This window comes from Aythya ferina, assembly GCF_964211825.1.
Source record: "Aythya ferina genome assembly, chromosome: 1".
In the NCBI taxonomy this organism is placed as follows: Eukaryota; Metazoa; Chordata; class Aves; order Anseriformes; family Anatidae; genus Aythya; species Aythya ferina.
The window spans coordinates 113,480,721-113,486,720 of record NC_140296.1 but is presented as its reverse complement, the minus strand read 5'-3'; the positions used below and the strand labels follow the sequence as shown (position 1 = coordinate 113,486,720).

Genomic DNA, 6,000 nt, shown 5'->3' with positions numbered 1-6,000 from the left:
TCTGTTTTTTTTTTGTTTTTTTTGTTTTTTTTTTTTGTTAACAATTAATTTTAATTCTAGCTCAGCCAGCAAAGTTGAAAGCCATAAAATGGCCTTCTTACCTTTCAGAGCTGGATGGCTAAATAACACATAACAAAATTACATATTACACGCTTACAGTCAGGAAGGATTGATGAGGGTAAAAACACAATTTCAGTACATACTAGTCTTTGATGCTGGCCCTAATCCATTGGCCAACAGCTTGGTATGAAGCTGTCTGATGAGATTTAGCTTGAAGTTAAGTGGTGCTGATATCAGAATAACCCCCTGGATTTTGGTATGCATTTCATCTATCCTTTTATCAGCTTTATTATTTGTTATGCTTTTGCTGAGCTTCCTTGAATAAGAACAAAATGGTTCACTTATTATGCAGCAATTTAGTGAAAGCTATTTAAAATAATATTTGAGGAGGAAAAAAACAAATCAAAATGAATAAAAGCCTAGGAAACACATGATGAAATAGAATGAATATCAGAGCTATTAAATTAACAGGCTTGCAAAGTGTTATTTATGGTATCTCAATAGAAGTTTAGAAATTGATACTGACTTATGAAAATTAATTGAATACCTTTGTTGTATTTCAGCAATACATATTCAAGCTCACTGTACCTGTTCCCTGTGGGGAAAATTGTTCCACCTGCCAGAAACCTCAGGATTTTCATCTCATTTTCATCTTCTCAAGGAAAACATTTCAGGTATTGACTTATTATGGCACTGATTCAGCAAATCTGTGTAGTCTGAGATTCTCTCCATAGATGGTTGTCCTTGTCTTCTCAAGTCACCCATCAAAAGAATGTTTGAAGCTGTGCAGAAGCAGTAGTGTGAAACAGATTTGGCTATTCTAGAGGTCCTCAAGGTGTCCTGTCAGAGAGGCTCACTTTCAGGTGCCCTTCCCTAACAAGTACATATTTTGGTGATAAAACAGCAGAAATGTAGATAGAGGATTTGACGTTAAGAGCTGATTTGACAACCTCAGGGAGAATATGGACTCAGACACAGATCAGATGTCCATCCAGCCTGAATCCCAGCAGTTGGTTCCTGTGGAGCATCTCACATGCTTGGGGCTGGAGGTTACCCTTTAGCCATGTCCTGACTTCTCAGTGGCCTACAGGGAGCATAGGGTCAGGCTCAGCTGCACTTTATAGTATTGCCACAGGCAGGCTGCTTGATAGGACTGTGGAGGTACAGGGCATTGAATGAATGGTTGTGTTGCCTCCCAGTATGGGTTTCTTGGGGTATTGCTTTCACTGGATTGACTGGTACTCACTAGTGCAAATGAGATGGAGACGCAGGTGTTCAGTTCTTTGGGAAATGCATGTCAGCAGACCAGAGCTGGCTCCTTGGAGTTAGCTGGCTGCTTTTTGATGGCTTTGAGTGGTAATGACTGGCTGAAATTCTAGCCCTTTTTGCTACAGCTGTGAAATCTCCCTGGCTAACTGCATTTCACCACATTACACCATTAAGAGTACTTTTTTTTTTTTTTTCTAGATCAGGTGTTTTCAGTAGGACACTAGTTTGCTACAGCATTACTACACTGGCTATTTCTACACCTTATCATGCAGGAATGACAGTTGAAGTGATCCACTGAAAATTAACAGGGAAGGTGCAAGAGTACTGCCAGAAAGATTCCTATACCTGGTTTAATTTGATATTCCATTTCTCTTCCTTTTTTTATTTTTTATTTTTTAACAACAGTTCTTTTTCAGAATAATTCTACTGTATTACAAAATTGGTCTAAGTCATGCTTGCCAAGTCCATAACAGCTGTGCCACAGGACTTACAGCAACCTAGAAATCCCATGCATGGCATATTGCAGAGTAAATCTTTATTTATGGTGGTTAATTGCTTATGGGACAGCAGCTTCAGCTTTGCGTTGCTTTTCCTAAGGCAGCTAGGTGTTGTGGGGGCAAGAGAGCTTAGCACGTGCATGGTACACTTTCAGGGTTGCTCATTTCGACCTGTTGAAGTTGGTTAAGTGGTGTGCAAGCTTGCGCCAGCACCCGTCGCAAGTGTCCTACTGTCTGTGCTCTCTTCTTGGCCTCCCAGTGGCTGTTGAAGGAATTAACAGGCGTTTCAGAGATGCTCAGCCCAGCAGCCTACCTGGCTCTTGTTTTTTCCAGCAACCTCTCTCAGAGCCCTTGCAAAACTGGAGTGACTATGCAGAGAGCCAGGCCCTCAAAATGTGATCTTTGAAAGCTCAGGACTTTCTGAAAATATTCGAGGATATTTAAAAGAAAATGAGTGAATTGAATAATAGTACAGGAACAGATAGCTCCCCATTTCCTGCAAAACTCTTTCTGCAACTATTTGCAATTCTGCCAGTAGCTACAAGTGTTACTTGCTAGTGCAAGGTATCAGGTCTTAGAAAGCAGTATGGAAAAACAAACAAACAAACAAACAAAAAAAAAAAAAAACAAACACTCTACATCAACCTATTATTTCCCTTCATGGCCTTTGTTAGAATAATAATAGTTTAGCTATAAAAAAGCATTGCTGTATGTATAAAAAAAAAATATTGCCAACCAAAATTTCAAAACTTTATTTGTTTGATAGTCATCACCTGGAAGATGATATTTGCTACCCAGTGAGTCTCCCCAGATCCTCCCATGCTTAACTGGGGATCCTTGCAGAACCCTGCCATAGACAGCTATCAAAATTTCGGTCTTTATTTCTTTGTTTTGAGAGACATTACCAAAGTGGTATCTTTCCCCTATGATAGCTTTTGTTGTTGTTTTCCCCCAGTAATGTTCCTAACCTGACCTTCTGTGATTAGTGAGTGTTTTAACAGAGTCGTGCTTAGTAAGGGTGAAAGACCTAGTAATGCATTAGACCAAAGGAGACAGAGGAATGGATTTTCAAGAACCTAGCATCTGCAACCTAGCAATGAACTAGTGTTTGTGCTTTGTTTCTCTTTCATATATTCTTTGCACCTTGTTTATCTTATTAGGTTGATAGCAAGAACTTTGTGGCTGAGGACTATATTCTCAGAGATCACAGCTCCGAAGGATGTTGTTCTTGGCTCATATCTGTAGGCACTGCTATAATGCAAAAGGGGATAGAGTAATTGTATATGCTGTTTATATTCATGTTTGTACCTGTAGGGATGTGTTGATGGGGTGGTGTGGTGAAATGATAAAAACATTATGAAAGGACGTTATTCTTTTCTGTGAAAAACGGAAATCTGACACCACCAATTTAATTCCAGGGAGCACAGTGAAAAGGACTAGGACTATATGAAGGTAGCACAAGAAGGAATTGAAAAATAATAATGGAAAAATCTATAGCTAAGGCACTGCCAGGAATATATTTATGCATGAAGAGTATTCAGTGATTGATCAACAATAAAACTGAATGAGACAGAGAAACAACACATAGACATTTATATCAGTCTGCAACCTCCACTGGAGATAAATGTAAAATGCAGCCACACTTCATAAGAGACATATTTTAATTGTTCTTGGTTCCAACGCACCTTTTAACTTTTGTAGTGGATTTGTAACCACTTCCTTACTTCTGATGAAGTCTTGTTTATCTTTTTGACTCATTAAAGTCTTTTGGAGAGAAAGTTATGCCTCAATATTGAAATGTCTACCTTAAACTACAAAGTCTATAATTCTCAAAATACATGTTGAGAGACAACAACCCTAATTTTCTTCAGTTATACCTGTTTATTCTCCTATTTTGTGTTACACAAAGAAAACCTTCTGTCACATTTTCACCATTCTAATTTTTTGGTTGATCACAGAGTAGTAAAATGTGCAGTGAATTACAGTTGCCTCAGTCTTTCACTGAGGTCAATTTTGAATAAATATGAAGAAAAAAAAGCATGAATAACTCAGTTTTCCTCTCCTCTTATGTGTAAAAAGAGGAAAATGAACTAAGTTTCTGTATATTCAGTAAATTGTTGCAACTTTTAGGAGTACGGGGGGGTGGGGGAGGAAGAGGTATTTAAATAGTCTCATTATTAATCTACTTTTATTTCAATATACATAAAATCTAATGCAATGGATGATGAATTAAGCAAAAACAAAAGGCTACTGAAATACAGAAAATGTCCATCAAAAACAACGAAATGTCTCCTGAGTTTGAAACACTAAGGTCATATTCCTCTTATCAAATCTGATGTCATATGCCCTGTATTTGACATCATAAGCTTCTTCAGGAAAAAAAAAAAAAAAAAATATATATATATATATATATACATATTATTTATTTACATACACTTAAGTATTCTTTAGTTAGATTTGCTTTTTTATTTGAGAATATTAATTTTGTAGATCAGATCATCTGTTCAGGTTTAGGATGATCTGGTGCAAAAATAAGAAGCACAGGTCAAAGATAGCTTTACATCTCTTAACATTCAGGGTCTTGTGCCATTCTTTAGGCAGAAGAATTTAGGCTAGTCTTTCTGTGTGTGAAAGGGAGCAGAGCCTACAGATTGGGATAAAGAACTTTCTGTGCCATCTTTCTTTGATATCTGAAATCAGACTGGTAGCACTACCATTTTCTTTTTCATTTCAAAGTCTACCAAAAAAAAAAAAAAAAAAGAAATGGCAGAAATGGGCAAGTGAGTTCAAGTGAGACCTGATATTTACACTTGAGATCAAAAGTCCAAAATGAAGAGGTGTATGATACAGTAAATGGCACCCATGATTCATTGCCCAAAATAGCAGCTGACAAAAGAGATGATGTTTGAGATCCCCCTGAGATAAAAGGAAAATCTTCTGTGATATTATTGGCCTTTGCTTCTAGAAAACAGCGTGATTTATAAAGCATTTTGTAGTAAGGCAAGTGATAGGAGAATCAGGTGAGACAGTGTTGAGGTTTTATGATAGAAATCTATTTTCCATCTTGGCTTTTAAGATTAAGACTCAATTTTTGTAACATTTAGTGTCACAGAACCACGTAACTGCTTTCAGAGAAAACTCAGTACTTGACAATGCAGAAAGCAAACTGTATTCCCTTTTGAGAATTTGCAACCCTGTGGAAGACATTGGTGTGTATGCAGGCTGATAGGCACAGCAAGACAAGTCTCCAGAACAATGTATTAGTTTAAAACCTTGCATTTATGATGTCGTATACCATAAGATCCATGGATTTGTTCAGCAGTTGGGGAAAAAATCACAAATGAGATAATTGTTCTGCAATTATTGATGGAATGGAATGCTCAGTAGTGCAAAAAACTCATTGAAAATTCAAGTCAGGATAAGGGAAAGTCATTAGCTATGCTGCGTAAAGCAGACATATACAATCAATGTGTGAATGTCACGTTTGTCAGGCCAAAGTGATGGGAAAAGACTTCTACTAACAGAGAGAAAATTGAACACATCTATAACAGTGGAGGATAGTTCATATCCTGTTGTAATTGCAGTGCACTCGAAGCAGAATGAGAATAGCAAAAAAAAAAAAAAAAATTTAAAAAAAAATCCCTCTCTTGAGCTTTACAGCAGCATTGTCTGGAATGCGTGACAAAGGTAGGGGCTTGAAAGGTGAAGAAACCTAAAGGTGAGTGAGGAAGCTCAGGGAGATGCTGTGAAAAAAAGGAAGAATCAAGATTTAGGCAGCTAGGAGGAAAGTAACTGAAAAAGAACCCCAGATGGTACCAGAAAGAACTGTTTTCCTCCTTCTGTCTATTAAAACGTGTCAAGCATGCAGGTCAGAGTGCACACGATGATTTGATGGCAAACAGAGACATGATAAAAATAAAAAGACTTGGGAAGTTCAGATATGCAGTATTGATATCTGTGTATTGGATAAGATATTTGAGTATTACCACTGACCCTCATGTTGTGAGGTGCCATCAAGGATAATCCTTTATGGAGGCAAAAGTTATGGGAGAAAAAAAAAAAAAAGAAAAAAAAGGAGAGAGAGAGAGAGAGAAAATGTGAATATATTGATATTGTGGAAATAATATTACTTCATTGGAAAGCCATGAAACACAGATTTATTTCACTCTGTTTT

At 37.2% G+C, this 6,000-nt stretch overlaps 1 protein-coding gene across 1 annotated transcript in view; it reads left to right on the top strand.

The window, feature by feature from the left end:
• Positions 1-668: 668 nt before the first annotated feature.
• EPHA3 (EPH receptor A3) overlaps positions 669-6,000 on the top strand; it is a 237,752-nt gene continuing 232,420 nt past the window's right edge. The window contains exon 1 of the mRNA XM_084511168.1: positions 669-734. The gene's annotated coding sequence lies outside the window, so the exon portion shown is untranslated. The remainder of the gene's footprint in view (positions 735-6,000) is intronic.